General features: G+C 46.8%; 1 pseudogene; it reads left to right on the top strand.

Annotated features, from left to right (window-relative positions):
• Positions 1-1,726: 1,726 nt before the first annotated feature.
• On the top strand, positions 1,727-1,845 carry LOC120597966 (uncharacterized; annotated as a pseudogene).
• The last annotated feature ends 12,601 nt before the right edge of the window (positions 1,846-14,446 follow it).

Here is a 14,446-nt window from a genome sequence, read left to right as displayed (position 1 = left end):
GAAAGTGGTCGCCAAGGACACACAGAGATAGTAATTCCAAAAAGCAGCTACCTCCCTTGGGATGGGAGTTTGGGTGAAAGAGAACGAAGAAAGAGATCTGGGTTGTTAGAACCCAGAAGCTTGGAGAAGAAACTGCAGAGCTGGGCCCTCAAACTCGGAGAAGGGGGCGCTGGCCGACCGGTGCTGATGTCTCTGAGGGAAATGTGTTGCGGATGGTTCTGAGAGTATGACGAAAGCGGGTGAATGAACTGTGGCCGTGGCTGTGGCTGCTGGGTGAAATGTATGGCTGGGATGATGCTGCCAAGAATAGGAAGCAAATGGATTCTCTCCTCCTGTCTGCCATTGTCCTCCCAGTGATAAGGGGAGGAGGGAACCCGGTGAAGTGAAATGTGGTGAAGGGGAAATGTGATTTGCAGAGTTCCTTCCCAGCATCACAAAGTAAGAAGTAGAGGCGGATTCGGTGCTGAGAGACAAGCGTGTTATCACCAAGACACCTTGTTTCTGTTTATTTGCAGCCTTTGTGCAAATTAGAAAGCAGCACTCGCTCTGGGCAGAATTGGTCCTGTGCCGGTAAGCATGGCCTGGTGAGGAGAATTAGAAAAAGGTGCCTTTAGGAGGATGCACACCATACCAGCTGGGCAGGAAAATATGGGTTAGATTTTAGCCCCTAACGTATCCTCTCGGCCAGAAACACTTGTACAGGACATAACCTGTATAGTCATGTCTAGCAGCCCTGCATCTGTTCCACTATTGGCATATGGTGTGTTCTGTTACATGTGGACAACAAATACATACATGTTTGCGTGCATGAATGTGCAGATGAAAACACGTTTCTTACAAATATAGTATACGTGTGACTGCAGAAGTACGTGTAGAGATGATTTCCCCTGAATACAAAAGAGGGCTATCAGTAGGTACTGTGGTTCTCCTATTTCCCTCCCTCCATGGGGGCCAGGGGTTCAGGATGGTTTATCAAGATCCCTGGCATCTCATAGCTCGCTGGGTACCGGCCTCTTCTCAGCATGGCACCCAGGATCTGAATTAACACGTGTGCTTCCAACAAAGGCATAGAAAATACAAACATTTTCTCAGCAAACCTAGGAAGCTTTTTTCAAGAGACTGGGTGTTGGGAGTCTTCAGATAGGAGGTATCAGAGAAGTTAGAGAGGCTATTTCAGAATTTTTCATAGTAGAGTTTTCACATTGGATGGGATCCTAGAAATGATGTAGTAATAATGATAATGAAGCCAATAATAGTTGTCTTAGATTAGATACCTGACTCTGAGGCAGGTCGTGTGAGAAGCTGGGGAGTATTCAGGAGAGACTCTGAATGTGAGGAGGCTGACTGGGCAGAGGGAGAAGCTGACCTACAATGCAGCTGTGATTGAGGCCTCGGCCATCCTACAAGGAGCTCTGGAGCTGGGATGGCCCTTCTGAATGGTCTCCAATTGAGGTAAGAGAGCTGAGCCTTGTATCCACACACCAGCTAGTCACTGGCCATGGACTCCCTTGCAGGGAGGTGTAACCTTGGGAGATCAGTTTGCTGTGGTCTAAGGCAGGTTCTGATGGGGGACGAGCTTTGAGCTTTCTGTCAGCTGGAGGATGGACGTGTTGGCTCTGAAGAGAGCAGAGCACCATAGCATACACTACAGTAGTGATGAGGTGATGATAGCTACCGCCTGTTGATCACCTACACTAAGCTAAAAGCCTTGCCTATAAATCTCCCAGTCTACGGCCATGCCACCCTGAACAATCCCGATCCTGTCTGATATCAGAAGCTAAGCAGGGTCGGACCTGCTTAGTACTTGGATAGGGGACCACCTAGGAAGACTGGGTGCTGTAGGCATAAAAATTAAGGGATCGTAAGCTGACAAGGTCCCTGCAATCTGTGAGGTCAACCAAGGGTTGCCTCACCAAAAATAAATAAATAAATAAAATAATAATAATAATAATAATAATAAATAATAATTTTTAAAAAATTAATAAATCTCCCAACTCTTCCTCATCCCAGGAAGTAGCAACTGACATCCAAACCTGTTGCTCAAGACAAAATCATAGGCGATATCCTTGATGCTTCCCTTTTCTCCCCTCCCCACACCGCAATCCATCGGCAAGGTTTACTGGTTATACTTCTAACATGTATCCTGAATCTGTCCACTTCCCTCCAGCCTCGTCATTCTGACCAAGCCATCAAGGCTTTCTTGGTCAACAGGTCTTTCTGTTCCCACCCTGGTTGTCCTGCCATCCATTCTCTAACTGTGGCCAGAATGACCTCAAAATATCACTTTCCTAAGTAAAACCCTTTAATTGATTCTTGCTGAACATTAAGACTTAAAGTCTGAACTCCTTACCATGGGATGCAAGGCCTCACACAATTAGTCTCCTTCTTAACCTCTGAGGTTCCCTGGCCCACCATATTCTAGCCACACTGGCTTTCTCTTGATTCCTTGAGCATGTCAAGCTCGTTCTTGCCCCAGAGCCTTCGCAGTAGCTGTTCCCTCTGCCTGGAATGACCATCCATAGAACCTGCCGTGGCATGGTCTTGTCATTCAAGCCTCAGCTCAAATGTCACTTCCTTAGTTAGGCCTCCCCTGACCATCCTAGTTAAATTCCTACTGGAGATATCAGTAGGAATTTAAAGGGCCAGCCCCACCTCTCACAGCCTGAGGGATGTTTGCAACTGATCAAAGCTCCCTTCCACAACACTATCTGGTGATCTGGCAGTGTGGTGTCTTCTTTGGAGGAAAGTTCTCACGTGGTCTATTTTCAGGAGCCCGGAGCTGTCTGGGGACCTCATTGACCTGGCTACAGCACAGCCAAACTGAGCATTGAGTAAGGGGAACTCGGGAGAGTACAACTTGGCCTAGTTCCTCCGAGTGAGTCAGCTAGCAAGTGGAAAAGAGAAGCCCCCTTATTACTGAATTTTAATTGCACTGGAAACGGCCCAGCCCTTTGGTCTAATGCTAAAGGGAAATTTGGTTCCTCGGTCTACATGCTTGGGGCAAGTAGAGACAGAAATGAGGTTGGAAACATTCTTAATATGTGTTTTCTTCAGTCATTAACGGAGAAAAACAAGCTCTTGCAGTGCTTGAAGGAAACCATGATCCAATTTACAGGTAGTTATTGGTGTCTGACTGTGATTAAGACATCGAAGGACTTAGGCTAGGTATTGGGGACACTGAAGTGTGATAGGGTCCCTTTTGTCATGGAGCTCACTATTAGGAGTGGGGATGGGGCAGAGGAAAAGGCGGATAAGACAACACTCATTGGGACCCCAAGTTCTATCAGGCTGTTTGGGGTTCTCACACACACAGAGCTGCTAATAGACAGCAGACTGAGTGCGCCTGGAACCAAGCGGGTAGGCAGGCAGTGAGGCTGAATCCCCAGGAAGAGGAGCAAGTGAGCTCCGGGGGCAGAAGCAGTGAGAGAAGACTTCCTGTAGGAGGTTGTCTTGGAACCAGCTCCAGAAGAACTGTGGGCTCTAAACGAGCATCACCGAAATAATGGGCCATCAGATCCATCTCTCCAGCACAATTCTGCTTCTCCTCTTTTTTCCTCATCATTTCGTTCTCCAGCTGGGGAGCACTCAGGAATAACTTGCTGTGCTCCAGCAGGCCTGTAGGGACCACCCTACCTGGATGATGATGTATTACAATCTCCAGCCGCCACACACCAGAGGTGACCTCTTGTCTGGGAAGCCCACACTGGCGCCTCGGAACACTAGCTTCTTCTTGGAAAAAGCAAACGGTTGGTTCATTGATTCATTTGTGTGTGGGGGCGCATGGAAATGGCTGCCCGTAGGGGTGAAGGGGTGATGTGGGAAAACATGGGCTGGCTTCAAAGCAGAGCACAGGGAGGCTGGGAACAGTTCTGCTTTGTGAGCAGAGTCGGGCTAAAGGCAGAGAGAGAGAAAGAGAGCATGAGAGCGAAGCAGGAGGGAGTCAACTCTTGGTAATTTGAAGTTAATTTTGACTTGCCTTGAAGATCACCATGCAGCATCTAGTTCTGCCTTTGATGGTCGAAAGAAACCAGCTGCTTTTATTCCTCTTCAGGACTTATTTTCCCCCCAGCAGTGAAGCAAATTAGGCAAAGCAGCAGTGCAAGTTGCAGTTGGTATTGTTTCTGAGAAAAAGGTCAGGCTAATTGTTGGTTAGGAACTCACAGAGATGCGGCACATTTCTCTTGGCTGCTCCATCCTGCTCCCAGTAATGTCTGATTGGCATCTTCAAAGACAGGTACCGCGGGCCTTCATTACTAACTGAGGCCCCTGGTTCTAACCACCAGTGTGCTTGCACCAAGCTAAGCATTTGGCAGAGGGGACGCAGGTAGGAAGATACCATCCCTTTGCCCAAGTGGGGCCTAAAAGACCAGCACACCTGGACGCCTGCACCAAGTTGTCGTAAAATATTGCTTTTAATTTGCATCATCAGCAGTGCAAGGATTGGCTGGGAATGCAATCTCATTTTCTTTTTTTTCAGTTGCCTCATTCTTATCATCAACTCAGCTATAAAAATTAATATCATGGAGGCTTCCTTGAAGGATATGCAACGCATCTTTATCTCTGGGAAGTCTAAAATGTACCTTTGCATCACATTTAAGCAGCCACTGGGGAAGTTCACTTGTGCTGTTTGGGGCCCCTGTAGAGCTGTTTCAAATGAGCGGCATGCTGACAAGACTGGGGAGGGCTGGGGAGAGGCTTGACCATGACGGGTAGAAGATGAAAAAACTGTCATCTCAAAACAGCAAATGATTCCTCTCTTGATATAGGTGGGGACTTTCATCTTTAGTGCAGACTTATCCTTTGTGCTGCTGAAATGATCAAAATGGATCTTTAGGTCCATAAAGTGAGTTTCCTCCTGCTGTTTCGGGGAAAACTGGGAAGTAACGTGAATGTAGATGTAAATGGGAATATGAGAGATGAATTTGTTGCATGTGACTGTGCCAGATCTAGGTCTCTCCTCTTGTCTCCCTCCCTCTCTTCCTGCTTCTCTTGCTGACTGTGCTGACCTCCCCCTGGAGCATGCGTGTTGGTCAAGCAGTTTGGTCACTGAATGCTGCTGACCTAGAAAGCAATCCCTTCTCCTTGGCTGCTTCCTGAGTAATGGTCAGGGTGGAAGGGGTGGCTTGGGGGATTATTCAGATCTATTTTGGAAACGCAGGATGTGATCTTGAGCATTCCTGAGCCTGATGTGTCTTTCTTTCCCAGAAGCCATTCCAGGGCAGCCAAAGGGGTGCCTAGGAATTTAAACTTAACTCTGCTTCGGCTGCTTGGATTCTCTTTTTGGGTCACCATGATATTAGAGTGTTAAGATGGTGACCACCGGGAGGAGGACACAGCTCACCAACTTCACCTACGGTGGCTGAGGTGGGCCAAAGTGGGGGAAAGAGTGGGTCTCTGCATGTTTTATGAAAATGCTCTTGTCACTTTTGCACCTGAACCTTCTGAATTAAAGGTCTGAGTATGAGTAGATTATTGGACAAATGGTGATCCTTATCTACTAGAATGTCAGTGGAGAGAGGGCAACAACCCCAGCCCTGATTTGTCCTCAGAGGTATGAGAGAGAGAGGGACATTAATGAGATTTATCTTTCAGAGCCACCCCTGGAGACTTCCTCACAAAAGAAAATATCCTGTTTTCCTGAACTGCCGAGTGCCTTAAACTTAATGGACTGCTGGGTTTGCCATCCCCTGCCAGCCATCTCTGACCATGATTTGGTCCCCATTCCCCTCAACCTTTCTGAGAAGTCTACAGGAGCAGCAGGGATGGCCCCAGCTCCTGCACCCCCCCGACAATACACCTGTGAGCACCTCTTGATCTCTTTCCTACCCTCATTCTCATAGTTGTGGTTCAATCATTCTGCGGGGCAGGGGAACGTCACCCAAGTAGGAGTGTGGACTCAGAACAAGGTGATCAGGCTGCCATCAGGCAGTCTCTTCAAAATCAGGGACTAGACTAGGCTCAGTTATTCCAACTGAGCTGGGAGGCTTACCGCACATTGTGGGGCCCCCTGACAGATGCAGGTCCTGCTCGGACTCCAACAATTGCAAAGATTACTTTCTTTCTAGAGGATCCATATGCACCCCCAAAAATATACTTCTTGAGGAGGGGGCGGGCAGCCAGACATTAACTTGTCTCCCTCCTGAAAACACGGTGACCTGCACCTTAGGAGTCATGATAAGAGACCTTCAGGTGTCTAAGCAAATACCATTAGTAGATCACTGAGCTCCCAGAGGACTGCAGCTACTTGAGGGAGCTTCCTAGATAGATAACTGACTCATTATTTGTGCACCCTGTGAGCAGTTATACCTATAATGGGGGTATCCAGTTAGAAAAGGTGGCACATGAAAATTTGTCCCCTACTTTAGCTGACCTCACCTCACCCTGGGGACTGAAAGGCACCATGTCAGCCTCAGCTCACTGACTAGGGTTGTTATAGATCATGGAATTGCCACACGCTTTTTCTTGGCAGACTGGAGGTCTGTGCTGTCCCTAACACATTCTTCTCTACCTGGATTACCTCCTTAAGCCATGTGGAAAGGTCAATACAGAAACATAAGGCCGAGTCCCACTGGTTTTCTCAGGTAGACCCTGATAGTTTAAGCCTCTCTGTTCAAATGGGTCCAGGACTCTGGGGAGGGCATGGCTGATATCAGTACTGCAGGTTGGTCTCATCTTGCTGCTTGGAGAGACCCGCTGGTAGTTAGCTGCCTAAGTTAAATTGTGCATGAGAATAACCGAACAGATTTGGTCTCTATGTCAGTTAAATTAATCAGAGTGGCTGGCATAATGGTGCACTCAAGGGAAAATTTGCCAGAATCTGAGACTAAAAACAAGGGGTAGACATTGTTGGGGGACAATTCCCCATGGGCTTTTGTAAGTTTTGCATGTTTAGTGAGCAGAGACACTGCCTGCTTTTATTCCTATCTTTTTAAGAATGTGGAGCAGAAGCCAGAATCCTTATAAAAGATTCATCTTCCCTAAACCTGGGGTTTCTCTCTTGTAACGCAACCCACTGCATGTGTGCAGGTGTTATCTGGTCCTTTCTGTGTTACGTTGTGGGATTTGGGGCTTGCGGAACTGAGGCAAAAAAATTTTGCTCTTCTGGCTCTGCTATTTCTGTGAGTAATGAAATCCTTTGTCTCTGACCCAGGAGTTTTGTGTCTTCTGCAAGCATTGTGAAAGTATAGTGAGCTAACTTGTTAGCTTGGACACCCCGCTGTTCTTGACAGCCAAGTCTGGTCTAGACCACCCTTGAGTTTGGTGGGGATGTGACTCACAGGAGGATGAAAATCTGAGGGGACTGCTGTGCTAGACTGTACCAGACTGTGCTGGCTGGTGTATGTGATGGTCACCATTCCACACGCTTCTTTGTCCAGTCCATGGAGTCAATTCTACACATACATTAGGAAAACTGGCTGGAGAGGGCTGGGAGGGAGGGGTCTCTGGGGTCAAACCCCGAGAGTCTCTACCTTGATCCTTCACACAGCACAGCTTCTGTTTTCCCGTCTTTCAAGCAGGGATAACAGCACCTATTTCAGAGGGATTTTGTGGGCACTAACTAGGCGAGCTTGGCCTAGAGAAGCCCTCCTGAAGGCAACACTTGCCACTGTTGTCACTGTTATTCTCATTGATAACATTATAGCATTGACCTCGATCATTCTCTATAAGGCTGGCCTCTCCCGTCTAACAGCCTATCTATAATCTGAGTTTATCTTTTCTACACTGAAATTGGCCAATTTACATGGCACCCCTCACCACAGTCACTGGATGTGCCTCTAATCTAATTAGACTAATTTCAATTTCCTGGATTTAATTACTTTTAATTTAATTAATTTAAAATGCAGTACACAGGGTGATTAATTAGGAAACATTACTGAGGGATTCAGAAGGTGAATTGCAGTATATAAGTGTTTAAATATTATTGTGCCTATGTCCACGAGTTGTCGCTTCACACAGGAGGCTGACAAGGCTGTGGGAGGGGCAGAGCCTAGAGTCCCGGTGGAGCTGGGATTCCGCTGGAAGGCACCTGGCTCCAAACAGTGCTCTCTCATTTCATCGCTTTTAGCAACAATGGGCAACTCTCAGGGAAAGCGAAGAAGAGCAATTGATTCTAGTGACCATTAAGTTGGAACTAAGGTATGAATAGTGTGAGGTGAAGACAAACTGTTTTTCTATAGAACTATATTTCACTGTGTTTTTTATGTACATGATAAAAAAGCAAATCATAGGGCTCCCTCTGAGCTATCACACACTGAAATTTTTTTCGACATTCATTTATTGAGTACCTGGAATGAATAATAATACTCTATATATGGTGCTACATGCCAGGCACTCTTCTAAGTGTTTTTTATATTGAGTAACTCATCTCATTGGCACAGGAGTTAAGCACTATGAGTGAGGCATTATTATTTTCATTGTGTGAGGGAGGAATCTGAGGGACTAAGTAGGCTCTAATGGGGATATTGGTTATTTGGGTTGTACAAAGGGATAACTCATAGTGGAGTTCGGTCTGTAGTAGGCTGGTGGGAGAGACAATTTAGAGCTGACCATTGTTTAGAGTGCCCTTAAGTCACACAGTTTTGCCTCCTACATCTCTGAGAGGTAATAATAGCAATAGTAAACACTTGTAAACCCTTCCCGTGGGCCAGGTATGCCTCTAAATGCTTGTCATGTGTTAACTCCAACATGGTTAGCCCACCAAGGGGACACTGCCTGAGGCCTTCCCAATAGCTCAGCTGGATGCTGGACCGTAAAGGTTAGGGTGAGGCACTCTCTCTCACTGCCTCTCTTCCACCTGGCCATCAACTTAAAGAGGTCCCAGACTGTTTGCCAGCGGGGGCTTCAGACTGCAGATTTGTTGGGCCCTTGGAGGCAGAGCTGAGCCAGACCCTCCACCCTGAGCTGAGCCCTCCACTCTAAAGTTCAGCTCCAATCCCAAGGTGACTTATTTTCCAGATGGGCTCATTGAGCATCTTCAGGGCCATGATAGGTGAGGAAAGGAGCCAGCATGGTGCAGACTCCGCTCCCTGATGCACAAGCAATGTCTGATATAAGAGCTGCCTTCAACATATACCCTGTATGAGGAATAGGGCCAATAGGCAGAAGCCATAGAGAAACTATAAAAAAGGATCTTCCAATAGCTGGAGATATCTTAACTAGAATGAGCTCTTCAACAGGTTGTGAGTCACTGAAAGGGTTTAAACAGAAGCCAATTGGCAATAATTCGCTCACCTGGTCTTTTCTTTTTGGAATGTCCTTCCCTATTCTTTCCTGCTGGTTAACTCCTATTTGACTTTTAAGACTCGACTCAGACATCGCTTTCTCCAGGAAGTCTTTCCTGCACACTCCAACCACTGCAGATTGGGCCAGGTATCCTCTGTGTTCTCATAATGCCCTGGGTATATACTAATCACTGCCCTCACTGCCCTCACTGCACATTGCAATCATCTGCTTCTGAGTTTTGTCCTTTCTCATCCTGTCCCCGCCATCCTTCATAAGGTAGACATGATTTCCCCCAGCTGGAGCATGGAGAACCTGAAGCTTTGTGTGGCTAAAGGTTGCCCATGAAACTAGGAGGGAGCAGAGGTGGTTGGGTCTGGTTCCCAAGTTCAAGGTCCACAATCTTCCTACCACAGGGCACTGCTGCTCTCCTAGCAGGGGCCCCAAATTCTGTGATTCGTGAGGTCACGGGCTTGTGCACAAGCTGTAACTGAGGCAGCAGGGGCAATGTGACCAAGGGGCAGCACACAGGCCATCTGTGGAGCGATGTCAGTTGACAATCTCTGTGCAGAGCCAAACAAGCACACCCCCACCTCATCAGTGCACATGCTCACTTTCTGAGCCCTTCGGAGGTCATGGAGAGGTCAGGAAGAAATGAGAACCAGGCAGCCAAAGCCTGTGTCTCTCCTGAACCTACGGGGCTTATTTGTGCCTGAGCCAAAGCCCCTCTTAGCACCCTCATTCTTTGATTTAACAAAGGTGAGGAGAGCCTGCCCTGTGGTTTCAAGGCTGGATTCCATTTCTATTAAGATCGCTGCTGGCCCCATAAGATTAACTCACAGTTACCCCCGTGAAAGCTGATCCGAGTGGAAAATCGAGTTAGAAAATTCTGTCTTCCCTTTCTCTCACACCTCAGCAGATTAAGAGAAGGGCTGATGCTGAGTTATGGGGATTTATGGGAATGTGCAGTTGCTGGCTGCTAAACGCTCACTCTTTGGGATGTTGGCAGCCTTGCTTCCTATAAATCGTTGCTGGTATTTCTTAGCATTTCCTTGCCAGCAACGCGGAGGCCTGCAACACCTTTTCCGTGCAGTAGCCTGTGAAAATATTGAAGTCAGGCCCAGAAAAACACCAGCATAGAAAGGGGAAACTTTGATGTTTGCTCGTTATTTTCAGACAACCCTTGCCAAATCTTAATTTTTCTAGTTTACAAGTAAGGGATTCTGACCATCTGTCTGCTGTCAACTGATGTTTGTTTGGATGAAGATTTTATTTTTTTTCTTCCAATCTAGCACTCCTGTTCTTACAAGTAGTTTATTGGACTTCATAAATGTCAGCTTTTTGCAGGCATTTTGTAAGCAGCTTATGATTTAGTATTTAATCAAAATTGAGCAGTCAGCGTCTGTAATCAATCTGAAGTGGGAGTAACAATGAGAGTGAAGCTTAAAATCCACTGAGACCACAATCGTCTCCCAACAATCTCTAGGAGAACTAAGTCTGCATCTGAAGGTATGGGGGTGGGTAGAAGGATGGAGTAAATAAACACACGTTGGGCAGCTATCGTGTGCTATTTTGTGATTGTGTCAGTTGTTGATTGCCAAAATAATACTGTGTAACAAACCATCCCAAAGTCAGTGGCTTTAAACCATAAGCATTTGTTTAGCTCCTTGACTTAACAAGTCAGCTGGGAGCTCCTTCTGGCTTTGGCTGAGCTCTTTAAAGTTCTGGAGGTAGACTGGCTGCTGGTTGATCTCGGTTGGCCTCACTGGAACAAGTGGGGCAACTCGGCTCCACTCCACATACTTATCCTTCACCAGGTTAGCCCAGAAATATTCTCATGGTGATGGCGGAGTGCAAAAGCAAGCAAATCCAACCCTTTGAATGGTTTTCCAAGCTTCTGCTTGCCTCACGTTTGCTAACGTGCCATTAGCCAAAGCAAATGACATGGCCTAACTCTGAATCAAAGATGGGAATAGACTTCATTACTTTATAGTGAGAGGAATTACAAAGTCACAGGCAAAGGCCAGAGGTACAGGGAAGGGTGAAGAATCTTGGCCCCTTAACGCAATCAATCTATCACAGTGATGCTGGAAAGCCCACGAAGGAGGTAATTGTTATAATCCCAATATCTAGATGGAGAAAGAGAAATTCAGAGATTGCCATTTGCCCAAAATGTCTCAGCCATTAGGAGCGAAGCTGGGATTCTTCATTAGCTTAACTCCTGATTTACTTTGGACTCCCTGAATCTGCTTTCCCCTAGGAATAGGTAAAGCAGGACTAGTGGGACATTCTTAAAAATCATTGTTCCACCCCCTCATTTTATGGATGGCAGAATCAAAGTCCAGAGAAGGGAGTGGGCTCAAGGCCTCACAGCAGAGTGGCAGAACATGAGAAGCCTGGGCTCTCAGGCAGCATTCTCCCCGCAGCCCAGGGGGACCCACGCCTCTCCAATCTCTTACAGGCCCTTCTTCTGCAGGAAGTCTGTTGAGCACTGCAGGCTCCTACCACCGGCCATGAAAACAGTACCTTCCCAATAGGCTCTGCAGAGGCCTATCTTGGTCATGGCAGCCTTAAGGGAGCAAAACTACCCTTTAAGGGGTTCTCAGTGGAGCAAGGAAGGTGATGCCTTTGCTAGGTATGCTAGAGAGAAATGGTAAATGCTGAAGGATTTGATGACATCATTATTAAAATCCTTCCTTAGTCAGTGTTACAGACTAAATTGTGTTCCTGCAAATTTGTATGTTGAAGCCCTAACCCCCAACTGACTGCATCTGGAGATAATGTCTTTAGGAGGTAATTAAGATTAAATGAGATCATAGAGTGGGGCCCTAATCTGCTAGGTCTGTGGCCTTATAAAAAGAGAAAGAGAGGGGCCTTTCTCTCTCTATGCATATGCATCACTCTGCATTGAGAAAGGGCTGTCTGCAAGTCAGGAGGAGAGTTTTCACCAGACCCTGACCATGCCAGCACCCCGATCTTGGGCTTCCAGCCTCCAGAACTATGGGAAAATAAACTTCTGTGGTTTGGGCCACTCAATCTACGATGTTTGGTTATGGTGGCCCAAGCTGACTAATCTAGTTGAGGAATCAGGTTATTAAATGGTCATTATGTATTTGCTCAGGCATTCAACCAATGTTTATGGAGCATATACTGTGGGTAAACTCTCCATGCTACACAGGGTGGGGAAACTGAGAGTTCTCTTGAAGGAGCTTTCTGAGGACAGGGAGACAGCCTTCCATGCCTTCCGGATTGGTTCCCTGTCCTTCATGTATGCAGCCAGCAAAGCCTTCAATATAGAGGTTTTTCCTCTGGGATTACAGGACTAGGGGCCCAGGAGGAGGATGCACAGTTGCCTGGCTAATTTTCCTGACAGCTGCCGACCTGGATCCCAGAGCAGCCAGGGGCTTACAAGAGAGGTTGCTGTGCCACCTGTCACTCCCTAGCAGAGTACCTCAAGGGGTCATGTGAACAGTGAAAGTTTTTGGTAAAGTGAATCTGATACTTCTGAAGACTTCAGAAACATAGATTTCAATGTCCGGTTAAGGGACCCTGACACCTCGGGTCTACTTTTCCTTGTCTTTCTGTTCCCACATGAGCATTGTGAAAGTTCTCCCAGTGTCTGGAAGGACATTTTTAGCCAAGAGCAGCAAGCACGGACTGGCTAAGCCAGTTGGGAAGAGCAGCATGGAATGGATGCAAGGAAAATAGACGTTGCTCAGTTTCTCTCTCACTACTAGTTTTCCTGTCCCCAAGGATCAGCTTCATGGTACAAAGGCTGGTAAAAATTGTGAGAAGAACACTAAGGTTGTGAGAGAAACTGAAGTACTCTTAAGAATCAGAGTTGCCAGTTCACCCCACCTCAGCCCCCTGGCCTTTCCCCTTCCCACCCTCCTTCCCTTAACCTGACATGCCTTAGCTTCTCCTGCCTTGCCCTCCAATTCCTCAGCTTCTCCCAGTCCATCTCCTTCATCCCAACTTCTCTGGGGGCAGCATGGTGCCGTGGAAAGAGTCAGCCTGATCTAGGTTAGACTTCACTTAATGGCTGTTTATCCCTGGCAGTCAATAAACCCCTCTGAGTCCATTTCCTCCTCTGTAAAATGAGAGGACTTGGGTTATTGTGAGGTTGCTATAAAACCATACAGTACACCCAAGAGAATGTCTTGATCATGGACATTCAATTAATATTCTTTTATCGTCCATTCCCTCCCTATTCCTGTTGACCTGACTTTTCATGGCACTTTCCTATTCTTTCAATAATTCAACATTGATAGTTTATTAAACAGAGGCTTTCTAATGGGCTGTTATTGACCTGGTGAAGAGCAGATCTCCCTGCGGGGTTGCCCCTGCCCCTGAAGGAAGTAACTGATGGGGAGGCTGCGAGTGATGGTGTTCTCTTGCCAGGAGTGAGTGGCTGGAGGGCAGATTCTGATTCTGTCACCTCATGCCTTGGGAGACCTCTTGGCGTCCTGAAACCCCAGTTTCTGCAAAATTGGGTTCATATCACCTTTACCATGTGGTTACCTATGGAAATTGAAACAAAGTAGGTGAAATTCGGAGCCCCTGATCACTCCTTGGTCTGTACCTACGGTTTAGGCAGTTTCAGATCTGGAAAGGAGATTAGTTATCCATTGGTCCATCTGTGGTACTGCAATGCCCACATATTTACCTAGAACTGGTCACATCATTTGAAGCATCACCATCGTAGATTTATTCCTTTGGGAGCTAATGAGAAATTTCACCTTCAAGAAGTCTCCGTGATAAAAGACATGTCTTTGGGTTGGAGAAGTCCTTGAGCTCATGATGGGTGACATTTAAGAGGTGGGGCACTTGGGATCCCTGGTGCTAGTTCTGGCTCTGACACTAGAAAGTGTCACTATATGACCTTGAATAAGTTACTTCCTAAGTTCTTAAGTTGTGTGGAATCTGATTAGCTCAAAAGATTAACTTTGAGGTTCCTAATGGGGTTCCAAAGTGGTGGGACTCCAGATGGGTAGGTTTTATGGAGGCTGTGGTGAAAGTGCACAAGCAAGGGACATGGGGCGGGGGCAGGCAAAGGCAGCCTGTCTGGGTATGACACCTGTGCTTATTCAAACCTATTACACTTGGTGGTTCAAATCAAGGTCTACTCATGAATTGATTGATTCCTTGATTGATTCCTTCTTTATGAGGCTTTCTCTGACCCAAAGTTCTCTCCCTTCCTTGACCTCCTGCGGCCTTTACTTGCAGC

The sequence above is a fragment of the Pteropus medius genome, unplaced genomic scaffold (genome assembly GCF_902729225.1).
Source record: "Pteropus medius unplaced genomic scaffold, Ma_sr-lr_union100, whole genome shotgun sequence".
Taxonomy (NCBI): Eukaryota; Metazoa; Chordata; class Mammalia; order Chiroptera; family Pteropodidae; genus Pteropus; species Pteropus medius.
Note: the sequence above shows the minus strand (reverse complement) of the source record. Positions and strands in the feature narration are given on the sequence as shown.